Source organism: Bubalus kerabau, chromosome 20, assembly GCF_029407905.1.
Source record: "Bubalus kerabau isolate K-KA32 ecotype Philippines breed swamp buffalo chromosome 20, PCC_UOA_SB_1v2, whole genome shotgun sequence".
Classification (NCBI taxonomy): Eukaryota; Metazoa; Chordata; class Mammalia; order Artiodactyla; family Bovidae; genus Bubalus; species Bubalus kerabau.
Window position 1 is genome coordinate 11,552,427 of NC_073643.1, and position 20,407 is coordinate 11,572,833.

The window sequence follows — 20,407 nt, forward strand, 5'->3', positions numbered from 1 at the left end:
CATAGAGCAAATAGGAACTAAGCAAAGGATACAGACAAGGACCAAGGACACCACTTCAACGTTCTATGTGTTCGGGGCACAAAAATGCAATGGCAAGTCAGCTTGAATAAGAACATGAAAACCAGTGCTTCTTTGCACAGATTTTCCTCTCTCTATTCAGTAAGAGGGGCGACAGGGAGAAAGGGAATAGCTAGAATCAGATTGATTCTCCAATGCAGAGTGGTAATTAACCCTTCTCAGAAATGACTTCCTGGGGACATCAAAGGAAAACCTTAGCTAGGTGGCATGTGCCCATGTAACACTGGAATTTTATTGCTACAGAGAGCTAGCTAGTCAGGGCTCAGCAGTTACTGGGAAGACACTCCTGCTCCCATTCTGCCCAAATGAAGAACTACTTTAATCAACAGATCCTGGAGGCACAAGGGCTGGGTTCTTAAATTTGTTGACTAGGAAAGAAGCATACATGGGCTTTGTTTTATTTACTGATTACAAAATGAATACATCTTTATTCTGGAAAACAATTAAATTTGCAGAACTGTATAAAGAAATATGGGCTTCCCTGGTAGTTCAGTGGTAAAGAATCCACCTGCTAACGAGGGAGATGCAGGTTGGATCCCTGGGTCGGAAAGATCGCCTGGAGAAGGAAATGGCAACCCACTCCAGTATTTTTGCCTGGGAAATCCCCACGGACAGAGGAGGCTGGCAGGCTAGTCCATCGGGTTGCAAAAGAGTCAAACAGCACTTAGCAACAATAAAGAAATATGCAGGGGAGTAAAAGGTACAAGCTACTGGGTATAAAATAAGCTACAAGGATGTATTGCACAGCATGGGGGATCAGAGCCAATATTTTATAGTAACAATAAATAGAGTATAACCTAAAAGGGAAAGAGAAATATCAATCTCCCATACTGCCACTCTTTAGAGGCAATCATTGTCAGCTGACATAACTTTTTCATACCCTCCATCTACTGCTAACTTGAGATCCCCACATGACCCACTAAAGTCCATGATGTCCTAAAGGATACTATTTATAAGGAACAGGGGCTGCAGAACTTGTGCCACAAGCATCTAATAAGGAACTCTTCTCCCTTCTTCTTAGGCTCTGAACACAACCACTTCCTCCCCTGTGATGGACAATTTGATTAAGGAAGACTGGACTAAATTTGATGTGTTATCGGGGCATGGGATTTTTCTCAGCCCTCAGAGATAAGATTGAGCGATGATAGGAAATGGGCGCTGTTCTGGGGTAGCCAGAGCGAGATCTTTAGATAGCAGTTCCTTTGTCAGCTTCACGCCAAACTCTACAAAGTATCCCAGGGAAAGAAATTAGCTGGCAAGCCCTTTGCTTATCAAATCTTTTCCTATTTCAAGGCTGTCACCCTCTGAGGGGAGATAATGGGGGGAAAGGTGCCACTTCCCGGCACAAAAAGTTCCAGTAAAGAGCCCTTCACAAAGCTCGTTCAAAAACTGAAACCAGGGTCTGGGACAACTTTCACCAAATTTCCTTCCCTGTTATCACGTACTGTGTTCGCGTTTCTGGTGGGGCTACACGAGCTGTACACGTGTGCACATGCACACAGAAATACATGTCTTTGATGCATCCGCCATCAGCTGATGTTCACTGACCTTCACCTACGTCCCAGGGGCTATTTTGGTTACTGCTGTAGTAATGAAAGCACTGTCTGCTCTGGAGGGCTTATATATATATTTTTTTAATTATATTTTTATTTGACTGTGCTACTTGGAATATGGGATTTTATGCTCCCCAGCCAGGGAATGAACCTGTGCTTCCTGAAGTGGAAGTGCAGTTTTAACCACTGAACCACCAGGTAAGTCCCTGGAAGGCTTACATTTTAGTAGGCGGTACAAACACAAATAATACGTAGTTCGATTCAAAGTATCACACAGCACAGTGAGAGACAGTTTAAAAAAAAAAAAAAAAATCCACCTGTAATGCAAGAGTCTCAGGACATGCGGGTTGGATCCCTGGGTCAGGAAGGTTCTCTGGAGGAGGGCATGGCAACCCACTCCAGTATTCTGGCCTGGAGAATCCAATGGACAGGGGAACCTAGAAGGCTATAGTCCATGGGGTCGCAAAGAGACACAACTTAAGCGACTTAGCATGCATGCACAGATGTGATAAGATGCTTCTATTCTGCAAGATAGTCAGGTTAAACCTTCCAAGGAAGTGTCTTTCAGCTGAATCTGAATAAAATGAGGAGGCAAGACCATGGATGACTGGAAGACAAACCAACTAAACAGAGGGAAAAGTACAATGGCCTGGGGAAGCAGGAGGAAGGGATGGAAAATGTGGTAAATTTGTTTGGCTTCTTTAAAAACACAGCACTTGTGGCTGGAAGGAGGGAAGGAAAGGGGAAGTGGAAAGAAAGACCTTTAGAAATCAGATAAGCAGAGCCTGAAGCACCATGAAAAGATATCACTATGGAAATTACTGGTTTCTCCCCACTTTTGCAGCCCGGAGATCTGAATTCCTTTCCCTGGGGACCCACTGAAGACCTGAACGCCACTCACTACTCAGCTCCAGGTCCTGGCCCCCGGCTCAACTCTGAGCTTCTCTCCAGCTGTCCTGAGCTATCTTAGCCACCCAGCTCCCCCACATGCTTCCTGGCCTCCCTGCCTCCACAAGGGCCATTTCCTCAGCCTCGAAAGCTTTTCGCCATATTGACCTGGTGAATTATGACCCTTGTGAGAAAAAAACACCTTTTATGCGAGGCTTTTCCTGGCTCACACAGGAAACCACCCTTGTCTTTATGCCACTTTTATTTCCAGTGTGTTCGATAGATGCTTTGGGATAATTATTTGTCTGCAATACAGCTTCCCACATAAAAAGACGAACTTTGTGCAGTCACAAATTAGCTTTTTATCTTTAGACTTCATATGGTTAGCACAAGGCCCCATGCATGCTAAAATAATAATAGTAATAATACACATGAATAAGTGACTGAGTTTGTGAGTACCTACATGAATGAAAAGTTGTCTGAATGAATTTGGGGTTTGTTTTACTTCAGGTCAATGATACAAAGTCATCACAAAATGGACTCCTCTTTCATTTTCATTCAGCCAAGAAGACAATTTTTTTTCTAAACTTTTTCTTTTCCAAATAGAAAACGCAAGTGAAGTGAATGTCAAGAATGTTCCATGCATGGAAAATATAATAACTACATAATACACCTGTCAAAATGGTGTTTAAAATAAAATGCTAACAGACCCATATAACTGAAGAGGCTTTGTGGGAGTTGCTATTATAAAGCAGTTTCCAACGCTCGGCAAAGAAAATTATCACCTACGTGAAACTTTTAGAGCAACTGTGATTTAGAGTTGGAAACTGTACTTGACATTACCAATAAGCCATTACAAACATTTTTAAAATCTCATCATTGGTTTGCAAATCCACAGAATGGGCCACCTCTTATGTGCTCACGGATGGAAAGGGAGGAAATAAAGGACATTTCAGAGTAAAGTTTTTCTTTAAATATTGCCCTTACTTAAGGTCAATGTCTAAATTTAACATAGGGTGTAAACTATATGAAATTGGTGTAGGAATGATAAGTGATCTTCTCTATGATTCAATGATTGGATTAAGTTGGAAGTAAAAATCACCTCATAAAAGTTAAGATATTAAAAACGACAGGGAGGTCGAGAAAGTTAACTTAAGATATATTTCCTGCTCTACTTTTTCAAGTCCAACATCTGTTTTCTCAATCTGTGGTCACAATTGCATTAGGTGCTGTGGCAGAGATAGGATTGTTCAAGCAGGGCCTAAACTAGGAAATGCCTCAGGTGAACTGTGGTGGACACTGAAATCATGGATATGGATGGACAGAGTTCATCCGAGTGTACAAGTTGTATCTGGCAATTTGCAGTGCTGTGCAAAGTCACTTCAGTTGTGTCTGACTCTTTGCAACCTCGTGGACTATAGCCCACCAGGCTTCTCTGACCATGGGATTCCCCAGGCAAAGACACTGGAGTGGGCTGCCATTTCCTTCTCCAATGCATGAAAGTGAAAAGTGAAAGGGAAGTCACTCAGTCATGTCCGACTCCTAGCAATCCCATGGACTGCAGCCCACCAGGCTCCTTCGTCCATGGGATTCTCCAGCCAAGAGTACTGGAGTAAGTTGCCACTGCCTTCTCCGTCAGACACTATATTCTAACTAATGGAAGCAGAGAGCACACAACTAGCCAACAACAATCCCAACATCTGCCTGGAGCAGGCCTGAAAATCTACTGGAGGAGTTACCTGGCATAGGTGGCATAGGTAACATAAATAGTCGTTATTTTCCATGACTTTCCAAAAGAATTCCCTTGATTCTCTTCTTACCACTGGTAGTTTTCCCTTTCTGGGTTCCATCAATCTTCTGATTTTCTCTAATACTTTCTCTCTCTCTGGCTGCAAATACTCTCAATACTTCAAACAGGAGTTTTAATGACAATTCACAGATCTTTAGCCATTCTCTCTAATCAGCTGAATGTAGGAATCACCATTTGGATGTCCCACCATCACTCAGATTTAGCATACCCTTTAATCACCTTCAAAGGGACTTCTCAAGACATTAAGGGAATTGCAAATTCTACAGAGAGATTTCAGACATACTGTATTCATTAATTTGTTCACTCTTAAGATTCCAGGACGGTTGACTCCAGGGTTTGTATCTTTTTCTAAGCAGTGTTCTAGTTGCTTACAGCAATTAGTACAATGCTTGGCACACGGAGGGACCCATCATGTGATTCGCTTATTGAAGTGAACTTAATGGTTAAGTAAATACGAGGAAATGGAATAACTAAGAAAACATAATTTAGTTAAATTGGACTGTTCAGAAAATATTTCTAGCAGTAGTTTCAACCCTGGATTCTCTATGTTTTTGAGTGGTTTTCAAAGTACCAAGGAACCTAAAATGTATTTTTTGAGCAAAATATTTAATACATACCTACATATATATGAAAAGCTAGAATGATTTCGATTGCAGTATCACTTGTAGCACCTAGTGGAAACCACAAAAATATTCATTAATGAGAGTTAGTAAAAGAAAGTGTGGTACAAAAACAAAATAGCTTATCACATTAAATATTCTGTATGTGCCTGTGTGTTGATGAGAAAACATAAGTATTGAGGTCTCCAACTAAAGCTGTGGATTCTTGCATTCTCCTTTAATATCTATCCGCTTTCACATCATGTATTTTGAAGTTATATTGATAAGTGTATCAAAGAAATACGTGTTTTTGAAAAGAAAAAAGTCAAGAATTTGTAATGATATTTTCAGTTTAAATTTCAAATGAACAAGTTTTGACCTAATTAGTGAAAAAGTTGGCTTAAAGCTCAACATTCAGAAAACTAAGATCATGGCATCCAGTCACATAACTTCACGGCAAATAGATGGAGAAACAGTGGTTGACTTTATTTATCTGGGCTCCAAAATCACTGCAGATGGTGACTGCAGCCATGAAATTAAAAGACGCTTACTCCTTGGAAGGAAAGTTATGACCAACCTAGACAGCCTATTCAAAAACAGAGACATTGCCAACAAAGGTCCGTCTCATCAAGGCTATGGTTTTTCCAGTGGTCATGTATGGATGTGAGAATTGGACTATAAAGAAAGCTGAGCACAGAAGAATTGATGCTTTTGAACTGTGTTGTTGGAGAAGACTCTTGAGAGTCCCTTGGACTGCAAGGAGATCCAACCAGTCCATCCTAAAGGAGATCAGTCCTGGGTGTTCATTAGAAGGACTGATGTTGAAGCTGAAACTCCAATACTTTGGCCACCTGATGCGAAGAGCTGACTCATTTGAAAAGACCCTGATGCTGGGAAAGATTGAGGGCAGGAGGAGAAGGGGATAACAGAGGATGAGATGGTTGGATGGCATCACTGACTTGATGGACATGGGTTTGGGTGGATCCGGGAGTTGGTGATAGACAGGAAGGCCTGGCATGCTGCGGTTCCTGGGGTCAAAAAGAGTCAGACACGACTGAGCGACTAAACTGAACTGAACTGATTTAATATTTGACAATTCTTTTTTTTTTTTTTAACTGAAAGTCATGTTCTCCAAAATACATTAAGAGCATTAAAGTTTGTACTTTTCTCATCACCAAGAGCAAATATCTTTTCATAGAGTTAAGGGCCATCTTAAATTATTTTTTTAACTGTTCATTCATATATTTTGTCCATTTTTCTGTTAGTCTTCCTCTTCTTAATTTTTAGGAGTTCTCTTATGTGTGAAAATTTTTCTGTTATATATTGCCATATAGATTTCCCCAATATTTTGATTTGGGTGAAGGTTGTCAATGCTCTTTTAGTTATAAATGTTTTGTGATATAAATGAAATCACCAATATTTTCTTTAATTGCTTTTGAATTTTGAATCATAGAGCAATTTTCCCCTTCTTCATTTTAGAATGAAATCCATCCACTCCTTTTCTAGTCAGCGCTAGAGGTCAAGAACCTGCCTGCCAATTCAGGTTAGATGTAAGAGACACTGGTTCAGTCCCTGGGTCAGGATTCCTTGGATAAGGGAATGGCAGTCCACTCCAGTATTCTAGCCTGGAGAATCCCAAGGACAGAGGAGCCTGGTGGGCTACAGTCCATAGGGTCGCACAGAGTTGAACATGACGGAAGCGACTTAGCACAGCACACAAAAAACATTAAGATCTCAAAACCATCTGGTGTTTGTTTCATGTATGGTGCATTGTACAAAAATGTTATCCTTTTTAAAATGGCAATCCAATTTTCCAACACCATTTATTTTAAAAATCCATCCATTCTTTGCTGATTTGAGATAACTTCTTTGTCCATGTTAAGATTCCACATGTCCATGCACGTATTTCAGAGATTTACTTTTTCTTCAATTAGTCTGTAGGTCCATTCCTGAGCCAATACTATCCTGTTTTAATTACAGAGGATTATAATTTGGTAACGTTGTTCCCCAAACTGCTCTTCTCTTTAAAGATTTTTCTAACTATTCATCTTAAACAATAGTGTGGTTTTCAAAGTTACCAAAAAAATGCATGTATTTTACTGGAATCTTATGAGTTTATAAATTTCTTTAGGAAGAACTACAACAGACTGGTTCCAAATAGGAAAAAGAGTCCGTCAAGGCTGTATATTGTCACCCTGCTTATTTAACTTATATGCAGAGTACATCATGAGAAACACTGGGCTGGAAGAAGCACAAGCTGGAATCAAAATTGCCGGGAGAAATATCAGTAACCTCAGATATGCAGATGACACCACCCTTATGGCAGAAAGTGAAGATGAACTAAAAAGCCTCTTGATGAAAGTGAAAAAGGAGAGTGAAAAAGTTGGCTTAAAGCTCAACATTCAGAAAACGAAGATCATGGCATCCGGTCCCATCATTTCATGGGAAATAGATGGGGAAACAGTGGAAACAGTGGCAGACTATTTTTTTGGGCTCCAAAATCACTGCAGATGGTGACTGCAGCCATGAAATTAAAAACACTTACTCCTTGGAAGGAAAGTATGACCAACTTAGATAGCATATTCAAAAGCAGAGACATTACTTTGCCAACAAAGGTCCAAGGCTATGATTTTTCCAGTGGTCATGTATGGATGTGAGAGTTGGACTGTGAAGAAAGCTGAGCACAGAAGAATGGATGCTTTTGAACTGTGGTGTTGGAGAAGACTCTTGAGAGTCCCTTGGACTGCAAGGAGGTCCAACCAGTCCATTCTGAAGGAGATCAGCCCTGGGATTTCTTTGGAAGGAATGATGCTGAAGCTGAAACTCCAGTACTTTGGCCACCTCATGCAAAGAGTTGACTTACTGGAAAAGACTCTGATGCTGGGAGGGATTGGGGGCAGGAGGAGAAGGGGATGAGAGAGGATGAGATGGCTGGATGGCATCACTGACTCGATGGATATGAGTCTGAGCAAACTCCGGGAGTTGGTGATGGACAGGGAGGCCTGGTGTGCTGCAATTCATGGGGTCGCAAATAGTCGGACATGACTGAGCAACTGAACTGAACTGAACACCTCGCCAAAATTCCTTGAACACTATGAACACATTACTTTTCTATTTGTTGAAGTCCAATTTTTACAATGAATAATTATTTTAAAGTTTTTCTCATATAACTTTTAGATATTTTAAGTATATGTCTAGGATCATTTGGTTTTGTATTTTGGTTGCGTACATGCATCCTCAGTCACTCCAGCTGTGTCTGACTCTTTGCGACCCTATGGACTGTAGCCTGCCAGGCTCATCTGTCCATAGGATTCTCCAGGCAAGAAGACTAGAGCGGGTTGCCATGCCTTCCTCCAGGGGACCTTCCCGACCCAGGGATCAAACCCATGTCTCCTACATTGGCAAGCAGGTTCTTTACCCACTGATCCAGCTGGGAAGTAGTTTGGTTGGGAGACATTAAAGATAACTGTGGCCTCATTAAATTAGTATGCAAGGGTAATTCTCTCTCCTGCTCCCTCACTGCTGAAGCCTCCCTACTTTCACGCTTCTACAAAGAATCTATTATCATGACCATTTCATCACCTGTAATTCTGAAATTTTACTCACACACATTGATGACAACCTGGATTATGGACTGTTCACAGAGTAGGTTAGAGTACACAGGAATCTTTTTTGAGTGTCTGTGTTGGAAGCTGGCTGAACTGATATAAAATCTAGAAGGAAGAAGATTGACATGTAAACTTATTAAGGTGAGTTCAAGAAGTTGCATCTTGACTTATGAAACTCTTAGAATGTCAGCAGCCCTGCTCCTCACTTAACTTCTTGCACTCCTTTTCTACCTTGTAGATTGCATCTCTCTTGGGCGTACATTATGTCAGCGGAACATCCTGACATAAATTTTCCCTCACTTAAGTTCACAGGCAATGTTCAGGAAAACTACCATTAGGAATTGTAACAGTGAAAGTTGAAGCAGGTGGGGTGCAGAGGGGTGGGGATGACAATTGGGAACTGAAGTGGAGGCATTGTTCTGAGGCTGTGAAAGGTGCTTTTAAGTATATTAGTGATATTTCTGTGAAAGCTGCCTCATCAATTCATTCAAAATAAAACATCCATTATGTAGAAACGGTGACGCGGAATGAAAGAACATAATGATCCTTTTGTTACAAACATCTGGGCAAATAAGTCAAGATTCAATCAGGGTCCCCTAAAAGAAATGTTAAGTGTTAGAATTAATGGGTCTTTGGAAAATATTTCTGAATATTACAAAACTATTAAAATGATCTGAAAATGCATATTCTTTCTCCCTATATAATTCTTTTCTCTACTTATAATCTGCCTAGAAGTCAAATATCTATTTCAACTAACCTTACATCTTGATGACATTGAGCCCCCTATGATTAACAGTAGGACAGAAATAAATGGTCACCAATATATGTAGTCAGTGTCTATTCTCTATTTGGGTAGTAACTAAAGATACTTTTTCCAAATATGTTTGCATCAGTGTTCATGCATATACAGAATAATATCCAAGCATTTTCAAATTTGTGAATAATGATCATGTCTTCACTATATTAATAATGTACTGGAAAGTATCCCAACTCTACCTTCTTTATTCTGACTTTCTTGTCCCATAACAGAGCACATAAGAGCACAGGACTCTGCTTATGCTTGGAACAGAAGCTACACTGGTGGGGTGTTGAGCTTCTCTCCATCTCCATACTGTAATTACAGGCGATTGCCAGTAATTAGCAAGATGGGTGTCATGTAATTTTCAGAACCATCTTCCAATTCTGATCACTTTCCCACAGCAACATTCTCTGACAGGCATATTCATCTTTCAGATTTAAAAATTGCCGTATCAGGTGACTGAAAAAGACCAGATCCAAAAATGAGTGCTAGAAGAGGGAGCACAAAAATTGCAGTGAAGATAATTACCCACCTCTGAACTAATGGCTCCCTTGTGCTTTCTTAGTGCCACTTGTATTGGTGGTTAGAAACGTCTCCCTGACAAAATGACATGCTTGCTTCCTGGTTACTGAGAAAAGGGCTGGAAATTGGCAGCATTACTGCTGCCCTAGCCATAGCCGACATTCCCTGTTAGAGCAAGCATTCTAGAATCTGTCATTATTTTAAAATACCAACCAGAAGGTATGGCCATTTCCTTACAGCTATGAATAATGTATCAGATATTTCAGGTAGTGAAGTCACTAAACATAACAGGAAAGTTGAAGGCACTGACCTTAACAAAATCTTCAGTATTGCTGATTATTGTTATCTAAAAACAAAACAAAAACAAAATACAACACCAGGCAAGTTAATTTCCTAAAGACTTTGCATGTTTTAACATACTGACTTCACAGCAACACTCTAAGTACTTTCTGAAATACCGAACAAATGCTGAAGTCATTCTTGTAATATTTCTCTAGTTCTTCAAATCTAAGTACAGATGAGCTCTTGCTTTCCTTTCACTCTTATCCAGATGCCTTAACGTGACTGACACTTGAATATTGAACCAGAGTATGAGAGACTGAGAATTAGATTGAAAAATCTTAGAGGAGAAACTGGAATCTTCAGCAATAGCTCTATTTTTCCTTTTTTTCCATTTAAAAAATGTCTTTACTGAGATATAGATGACATATAACATTATGTAAGTTTAAAGTGTATAAAATGTTGGTTTGGTACACTTATATATTGCAATATGATTACCATCCTAACATTAGCTAACACCTCTATCACTTCACATAATTCTCATTTCTTTTTTATGGTGAGCCCAATTAAGGGGGCTTCCCTTGTGGCTCAGCTGGTAAAGAATCCACCTGCAATGTGGGAGACCTGGGTTTGATCCCTGGGTTGGGAAGATCCCCTGGAAAAGGGAAAGGCTACCCACTCCAGTATTCTGGCCTGGAGAATTCCATGGACTATATATACAGCCCATGGGGTCGCAAAGAGTCAGACATGACTGAGCAACTTTCACATCAATTAAGATCTAGTCTCTTAGCAATGTTGAAGTTCATAATACAGTATTTTTTACTCTAATCATTATGCTGTGCACTAGATCTCCACAATTTATCTACTAGTTATAAATCTGTACCCTTAAACCACATCTCCCCAAAACCCCAGACCCTGATAACCCACATTTCATTCTCTATTTTACGAGTTAGGTTTCCTTCCATTTTAAAGATGGATATTCCATTCTGTTAGAGAAAAAAGTTCTGAAAGTGAAAGTCGCTTAGTCCTCTTGGACTCTTTGCAACCCCATGGTCTATAATCTACCAGGCTCCTCCGACCATGGGATTTTCCAGACAAGAATATTGGAGTGGGTTGCCATTTCCTTCTCCACGGGATCTTCCAGGCCTAGAGATCGAAACCGCAGACGCTTTACCATCTGAGCCACCAGGGAAGCCCACTAGCTATATATCCATGGGAAAATCAATCTGCCTCCCTAATACTCTGTTTTCTCATATGTTAAGTAGGGGAATTAACACCTGCCTATATTGCTTCCCTGGTAGCTCAGTGGTAAAGAAGTCTGCCAATGCAGGAGACATAGGTTAAGGAAATGGCAGCTCACTCCAGTATTCCTGCCTGGGAAATCCCATGGACAGAAGGAGTCTGGCGGGCTACAGTCCATAGGGTCACAAAAGAGTCAGACACAACTTAGTGACTAAACACCAACAACAATTAGAGTATTATGGATAATATATTGAAAAAAGGTAAGTGAAATCTTTTAAAATCACAGAACAGCACAGTAAATTAAATAATATTGCCATTGATTCAAAAGAAGAAAGAAAGTGAAATCATCATAAAGGACTTCTGGACAGTAAGTTCCCCCTCCCATTCTAAGGTAAGGGTATATTTTTTCTTATTATTTAATTCACACAATACATGAATAACTTACTGCAAAAGATTCAGAAGTATACGGAGGAAAAGGTGAACTTTTTCCCTAATGAATGCTTTTAGGTTATTTCCCCCTCAATGTAACCATTCTTAGCAGTTGAAAATAAATTTTCCTCTTTCTTCTTTACCCAGGCAATCCGTCTTTGTTACATTTGAGACAGACTTGGAAAGGTACTGTAATTTCACCTCTGTGTGACCTTCTTTGTCATTTTTCCTGCTTGGAATGTGTGCATGATTTAGGTGTGAAGAAATAGAAATTTCTTTCTGGGTAGAGGTGATGACAAACACTGAATCATTAACATTTCCCCCTAAAAGCTGGGTGTTTAAAATGTTAAAGGTGTTGGTTTTTTTTTTTTTCAGTGAAAAGACAATTATTCCATTATCCATGATTCATCAATTTTAGGCTGTTATTAATATGAAAGTTTGAGAATCAAACGGACAAGAAAATAGTGCCAAATCACTGATGTGGATCTTAAAAATGCTGCATAATTTGATTGCTCTGCTGTGTGCAGTGGAATATAATGCCAAAATGCTACTTTAAATCTGTTGAATATACAACTTTTTGTCAAACTTTTTTGAGATGCTTCTGAATTTTACATTTCAGATGCTGATTACTACTTCAGAGGTATGTGGACTGAAAAGAGCCACTAGTTTATTAGGGATTTCATAAAATTTTGTATCAAATCTTAATTGACTTCTAGATGCTAAGAATCTTTATCTTAATTGTTAATAAAGGTAATATGATACTGTACTTCATATAATCACCATAGCTATACACCAAAACTAATTTTCATTTTATACCCATTTTATGATGTGAGAAATTTACATCCATGATCTTTTAAAATTTATGCTTTTACCCCTAAAAATACGTTGAAAAACTATGTACCTCTTCACATATTTAGAGGTGACATATAAAACTTTTTATTATAAATCTAAATAGTTGTAAAATATGTAATTTCTAGCATATCATAAATATTTACATTTAAAAATAAAATTATTTAATTGTGTCTAATAGAATCTAAACCCTTGATCAATTTGATACCCAAATTTACTTATTTAGACAAATACCCAAACTCTCATTGGTGAAATATTTAATTGCTGTGCTAAGTCACTTCAGTCAGGTCCAACTCTTAGCGACACCATGGACTGTAGCTTGCCAGACTCCTCCATCCATGGGATTCTCCAGGCAAGAATACTGGAGTTGGTTGCCATGCCCTCCTCCAGGGGATCTTCCCAACCCAGGGATGGAACCCATGTCTATGTCCTACATTGGTAGGTGGGTTCTTTACCACTAGCACCACCTGGGAAGCCCAAAATATTTATATCATTCCTTGATTTTTGTGAACTTATACTCTATGTAACTCTGGAAAGATGAGGCACAGGGAGGTCAAGAGAGTTGCCCAGCATCACACAGCACATGTATGGCAGCTCTGGGTATGAATCCAGACTGTCTGCCTCAGGGTCTGCTACTTATATTCTTTATCAACCATTTGCTACCTACATTTTTAACTTAAAGAAAATTAAAATATGTATATTATTATTAACATGTATCAACAACATGTGCTACCTTGCTGCTTCTTTCCTCTGTGAGCATGTAATGTTTTAATCCTGCCATTAGAAGACCATGGAACAGGATGACTCAGTGAGTTCCATGCCCAGGAGATACATGATAGGGTTTTAGGAAAGAAAAAGAACACATTTCTCAGGCTTTATATTTAGAAAAATATTATGAGATCTTCTTGTGTTCATTACTTTGGAATATTTCTGATGAAGAATAGAGAAAGCCTACTTTCAGTACCCCAAATGAGAGAAAACTATTCTGCATAGCGGTGGGGAAATGTCATCACTGTCGATTTTCTTTATTTTTAAAAACAGAGAGACTGATGCCCCGATGATCATGAAGGTCATATTAATGGAGCCTGAACACGAATGGACCCTTCTCGCTTGGGTCTACTCTTCCACTCCTAGTGGAGAGTCTCAAGTTTTACTCCTACTTGCGATAAATTTCAAGGATTATGACCTAACCAACAAAGGGCCAGAAAATCTGAAGAAGAAGGTCTGTTTATTAGTGTTATCCTGAGTAAACAACAACAAAAAAACACATTTTGTTGAAAATATTTCCTGAATGATTTCCACCTCAGGAATTTCTGAACTTGATACTCTCTGCATTATGAAAGCAGTTTATGTACTGGGGTCCTGGCAAGAAAAAAAAAAATCCTCTCTGAATTTTGGCTAAAAATGTTCATTAATTAATAGCACCAATTAATAATAGTCGATGCCTATTCATTACCAAAAGCAAAGCTAGAACAAAAGCTGATGCTGCTGCTCACTCGCTTTAGTCGTGTCCGACTCTGTGCGACCCCAGAGAAGGCAGTCCACCAGGCTCCCCCATCCCTGGGATTCTTTAGGCAACAACACTGGAGTGAGTTGCCCTTGCCTTCTCCAATGCATGAAAGTGAAAAGTGAAAGTGAAGTCGCTCAGTCGTGTCCGACTCCTAGCGACCCCATGGACTGCAGCCTACCAGGCTCCTCCGTCCATGGGATTTGCTGGAGTGGGTTGCCATTGCCTTCTCTGAGAACAAAAACTATTAAATATTAAAGCCTGACACAGGACAGGCGACCTCTAGTGTGCATTCTGCCATGTTTATTGACAATCACAAACATTTCTTCTTTTTTTTAAATTAAACGTTTTATTTTGTATTGGAGAACAGCTGATTAACAATGCTGTGATAGTTTCAGGTGGACAGCAAAGGGACTCAGCCATACATACAGATGCACCCATTCTCCCTTGAACTCCCCTCCCCTCCAGGTTGCCAAATAACTTTGAGCAGAGAGCCCTGTGCTATAGAGTAGATCCTTGCTGGTTATCCATTTTAAATGAGTAGTGAGCCGCAACCCCATTTTTGATGACGTCTCTTTTTCTTGGCCATTTTGCTTCTGCCTCTTTTGCTGTATTCCTTCCTTCTTCCTGCATCCCCCTCTCCTCGCCTAGCTCTTATTTTGTTATCACTTCTCTTTACAATCACCTTACCACATTATTTCCTTTGCCCTTCTTTTTCTCTATCTAGAAACCTGCTAGCGGTACCCAGTCTCTAATTAAGTCTGATTAAGGGCTATTAAGTCTTTCTGTGCCTTGAGACTCATCAAGATTAAATAGAATGCTGAGCCTTCTTCTGGAAGAACTGACAACTCAATAATCATTATCTGACATTTTTCTCTATGTCACCCACAAAACCCATCCCACAGTGTGAAGGGTTCAAGGCAATTGGGAGGAGACATCAAGACTTATTTTTTACTCCGTAGCAAACCCTGTTCCGTCCATCTCAGATACATAACCATATTAGATCCAGATAACACAATTCCTACGTTGGACAGATGAAGAAACAGAAACATTGAGAGCTAGGGTGAAACATTGGAGCAGGGATGACCGAGGTCAACCTGGCTCCAACCTGTGCAAAGCTCTTTCCTTCATCCTCTCACTGCCTCTGGCTCTATGATCATCCTTAAATAAATTCTGGTTGGATTCCAACCTCAAATTTAGATTCCATGAAGAGAACATTCATGGAAAACCTTAGCATTCCCACAATCTGAACTGTGGCAAGACACTAGACTTCGATAAAACAGATTCAATTGTAATTTCTCCCGATTTCAGAACAAATTCCTTTCAGTAAGAGTCTGAAGGCTTAAACTCTGACATTTTCTTTGTAGCTGTGCATACGTTGGGCTTCCCTGGTGGCTCAGATGGTAAAGAGTCTGCCTGCAGTGCAGGAGACCAGGTTCGATCCCTGGGTTGGGAAGATCCCCTGGAGAAAGAATTGGCAAACCACACCAGTATTCTCGTCTGGAAAATCCGATGGATGGAGGAGCCTGGCAGGCTACAGGCATATGTTGGACACAAATTATTTATGGGAGTTAAAATGAACCTTCACTGAAATAAGACCTTTTTTTTTTAATTTGCCATGATACAATACTAAACTCCCAACAGGTTGCAATTAAGGACATACACCCCCACAAATGAAATGTCATAAAAATTACAAACATTTAGAGCAGGTTTCTCTCAGATTTCTGGAAAGGTAAACCTGTATCTTTTTTTCTCCCATGTAAAACCATACGTCTTTCACCTTTCACCATGATATAAGTACTATTATATTCAAATTGCACTTTTGTTTATTCATTTCATCCTGACAACAAATATCTTGGAGAGAGCTATAGGAAAATGTTGAAATGATTGATACTGCATTTGCTATCCAAAGCACAAATCAAATTATCTCCAACAGTACTCAAATCCCTTTTCCATCCGAAACACAGATAATAAATTACAATGTCAAAAATACTCTCTGGTTTAAACATTTGTTTTGAAGATTAAAGATATGACCTGACTCTATCGTTAGTGAAAGTCATACAAATTCCGTTCTTCAGGAGATCGCAGCAGTATGAGTCCATAAAAAGAAAACGCACTTTTGGACTCTTCATCTTGAGTACTTAATTTTTTTTAAGGGTACTTGAATTACCATCTCTTGAATATAGCAAAATCATTTTTGTATACTATGGGAAGCAGATCTGGTACTGTGCAAATACACAGGATTTGGATTCAGGATCTGGTTTTGCTACCTACTATGTAGATTTGGGGAAATTTATAATCTCAGTTTCCTCATCCATATAATGGAAATGATAGTGGTGCCAATAAAATTGTTGCAAGTATTAAATGTCATTATGTGGGTAAAAATCCTCACCATTATACCTGATATGTAGTGTAGTAAGGTAAGTAAGCTCCCATGCTTTAATTAACCCAGCATTTTTCAGTGCAGTTTACCGAAGACAGGTTCTCTCACACATCATCTTAAAACTTTGATGTGAATGTCCTATGGAAATCAGAATAGTTATAGGTACCCCAATATCAAGTTCTTCCTTGGCAGTGATTATATTTGAGAAATGTGCTGGTTTAACTGATGATGTTAGCTTTTAAAATAAGGTATATTTTTAATAATAAAGGAATGCATGGCTATTACTGAAGTTTTATAAAATTAAAAATATAAAATAATAATGATTAATTACACTTAGGCTTATCATGCCCTCCTGAAAAAAAATTTGTAAGTTAAATTTTTAATTGAATATAAAACTTAAAAGATAAGGTGGAATGTACATTAAAAAAGCTAATTACATGCACAATATTCCAAGCTATCAATGTAGGGAAGTTATAGACTTTTGTCTTCATTTAGGTGAGTTTTTAAGACATGAAACAAAATATGAACCTTCTAATGCATGTGAGCTCTTTTAGTATAGAACAATGATCAACAGAAAACAATTCAATCAAAAAATGGGCAGAAGACCAAAATAGCCTTTTTGCCAAACAATAAATGCAGGCAGCCTATAGGCACATGAAAAGATGCTCAATATCACTACTTATTAGACAAGTCAAAATCAAAACTACAATGAGATACCACTTCACATCAGTCAGGTTGGCCATCATTAAAAAGTACAAATAACAAATGCTAGAGAGGATGCAAAGAAAAGGGAACCCTCCTACACTGGTGGTGGGAATGTACGTTGGTACAGCCAACATGGAAAACAGCATGAGGGAGCCTCAGAAGAATACAAATAGAATTATCATATGATCCAGCAATTTCACTGCTGGGCATATATCCAAACAAAACGAATTCAAAAAGGTACATGAAGCCCTATGCTCAAAGCAGCACTATCCACAATAGCCAAAACATGGAAACAACCTAACTGTTCATTGGCAGATGAATGGATAAACAAGATGAGGTACATATATACAGTGGAATACTACTCAGCCATTAAAAAAAAATAATGAAATAATGCCATTTGCAGCAACATGGATGCAACTAGAGATTCTTATAGGAAGTGAAGTCAGAAAGATGCCTACCAAACGCTATCACTTCCATGTGGAATCTAAAATAGGACACAAATGAACCTATCTATGAAACAGAAACAGACCCACAGACATAGAGAACTGACTTGTGGTTGCCAAAAGGGAGAGTAGGAGAGGGAGGCTGGGCTTAGCAAATGCAAACTATTACATTTAGAATGGAAAACAACTCTTCCTGCTGTATACAGCACAGGGAATTCTATTCGGTATTCTGAAATAAATCATAATGGAAAAGAATATTTTTAAAAGAATGTATAAATATAATTGAATCACTTTGCTGTACATCAGAAATTAACACAACACTGCAAATCAACTATCCTCCAATTTTAAACTTAATAATAATTTTAAAAAAGAACAATAAGTCGTTCTGACACAATAAAACTTGTTCCAGCAATTCCTTTGGTAACTAATTAGACGTGCTGGGCAAGAGCAAGGTCACCTCTTGTGACCGTTGCTGCAGCTCAAAGAACTCACTGCACACAACAGGCAGAACAAAAACCTGAACCATGATCCGTTCTGTCAAGACAGACCTTCAGAGGAGGAAGAAATTTAGAAATGTTTAGAGAATTTGCAGCAGGTACCTGAGGGCACGTGTTTCCACGTCTACTGAACTCGAGTGTGCTCCAACCAGTTCTCTCCCATATCTTTTCCGATCCTGGTACTTAATCTTCCCGTATCATTGAAGATCAGGTGAGAGCCAGGGAGAGCTCTAAATAGCCTGAGGATCAAAGCATATGGCGATTTCCGTTGAAGTCAGCACGAGTTTTTTCTCAGTAGGACAGACACACGGGGGCAGAATTCCGCAATGGATTACACCTGCACTCACGGCACGCTTCTGCATTCTGTGTGCTGATGGAGCCCTTCTGTGACTCCTGGGGCCCAGCAGCCAGAGAACAGTGACTGCACTCCTTACGACTCACTAAATTCTGCAGAGCCATTGCCACGCCAGGCCCAGTCCACCTCTCCTTCTGTTTCCTGTGGGTGCCCAGAAACCCTGAAGGGTCTAAGTCAGTGTAACCTCATTAAAATTCACAGCGACAGAAACACATGCGTCCGCACTCCATGCCATCCTGCAAGAGGGGAAGGTTAAAGCATGAAGGGCAACCTCAAAAGGCTGCACGTTCCAGATCTCTCCACCGGGTCAGACGTTTCGGGCTCGTCTGCCCACACCGCCCTCAGCAGCTACCCGGGCCCCAAGGTCAAGGCACGAAACACGCTGCTCAGAAACCACTAAGTCAAGGCAGACTGAATACAGACTCCGTGAAGCCAGCCCTTGTCCACCGTCTACCTCCCCAGGGCTGCTGCCTTGGCCTGTTCTGGACCACTCGCAGGTCCACCGCACCCCCGAGCCCCCTCAGCCCCGTCTGGCCCGATCCCAGCCCTGCAACTCCTGGGTTCGCACTGCACCGGACCACCTGTATAGCTGCTCCACAACCCTCTGGACCCGTGCAACTCCTCACTCCAGCCTGCTCCTCTCACCTCTCCAGTAACCCCAGCCGTCAGCCCCGGGCCCGGCCACCCAACCCCCCAACACACCCAGCCGTCAGCACCCAGGCTCCAGTGCGCCCACTCACAGAGCAGCAGCAGAAGCATCGGTCAGCAGCAGTGGTGTGGCCGTCAAGGGCCTCCATGCGCATGTGCAGAGGTGGGCGGGGCCGGGAGCTGACCCGCCGCGTGAGGTCAGCTGGTCCAGGTGCTGCACCCCACACAGGAAAGAAGAAAGCAGGCATCATTAACATGAATTGCCTGGCTTGCCCAAATTTTTCTAGCACTTCTTGTTTATTCGTATGTTTTCTTTGTACTCATTCCACATATAAAACCTGGTGTGTAGCTTTTTCACTTAACATTTTAACAAATTGTTCTAAACTTAAGGCAATGGCACCCCACTCCAGTACTCTTGTTTGGAAAATCCCATGGACAGAGGAGCCTGGTAGACTGCAGTCCATGGGGTCGCTAGGAGTCGGACACGACTGTATAACTTTCAAGTAGACAACCTGAGCGACTTCACTTTCACTTTTCACTTTCATGCATTGGAGAAGGAAATGGCAAGCCACTCCAGTGTTCTTGCCTGGAGAATCCCAGGGACTGGGGAGCCTGGTGGGCTGCCGTCTCTGGGGTCGCACAGAGTCGGACACGACTGAAGCGACTTAGCAGCAGCAGCAGCAACAGATTTTGTCGGTAAAATATTCTATTGTTTTCACTGAGTTACCATGCCGGAATCTACCTAACCATTAATTGATGATAATGGATTTAAGATTTTACCGAGTTATGATTCTTACAAACTAGTATTAAACTCTCCTAAAATTCTAAAATTCGTCGGAGAAGGCAATGGCACCCCACTCCAGTACTGTTGCCTGGAAAATCCCATGGATGGAGGAGCCTGGTGGCTGCAGTCCTTGGGTCGCTAAGAGTCGGACACGACTGAGCGACTTCACTTTCACTTCTCACTTTCATGCATTGGAGAAGGCAATGGCAACCCACTCCAGTGTTCTTGCCTGGAGAATCCCATGGACGGAGAAGCCTGGTAGGCTGCAGTCCATGGGGTCGCACAGAGTCAGACACGACTGAAGTGACTTAGCAGCAGCAGTAGCAGCAAAACTCTAAAATTCGTTGGAGAAGGCAATGGCACCCCACTCCAGTACTCTTGCCTGGAGAATCCCATGGACAGAGCAGCCTGGTAGGCTGCAGTCCTTGG

At 40.6% G+C, this 20,407-nt stretch overlaps 1 long non-coding RNA gene across 5 annotated transcripts in view; it reads right to left on the reverse strand.

Moving 5' to 3' along the window:
- Nucleotides 1-19,742, reverse strand: part of LOC129634894 (uncharacterized) — a 126,395-nt gene extending 106,653 nt beyond the window's left edge. For 2 of the 5 annotated variants that reach the window (XR_008705978.1, XR_008705977.1), the window contains exons 1-2: nucleotides 19,287-19,742; nucleotides 18,294-18,430 (exon numbers count right to left, since the gene is read on the reverse strand). This is a non-coding gene — a long non-coding RNA (uncharacterized LOC129634894). Of the gene's footprint in view, nucleotides 1-4,946; nucleotides 5,001-6,065; nucleotides 6,894-8,534; nucleotides 8,642-10,167; nucleotides 10,204-18,293; nucleotides 18,431-19,286 lie in introns of those variants that run through there. The other 3 variants (XR_008705979.1, XR_008705980.1, XR_008705976.1) reach the window with 3 other exon arrangements.
- Nucleotides 19,743-20,407: the final 665 nt, after the last annotated feature.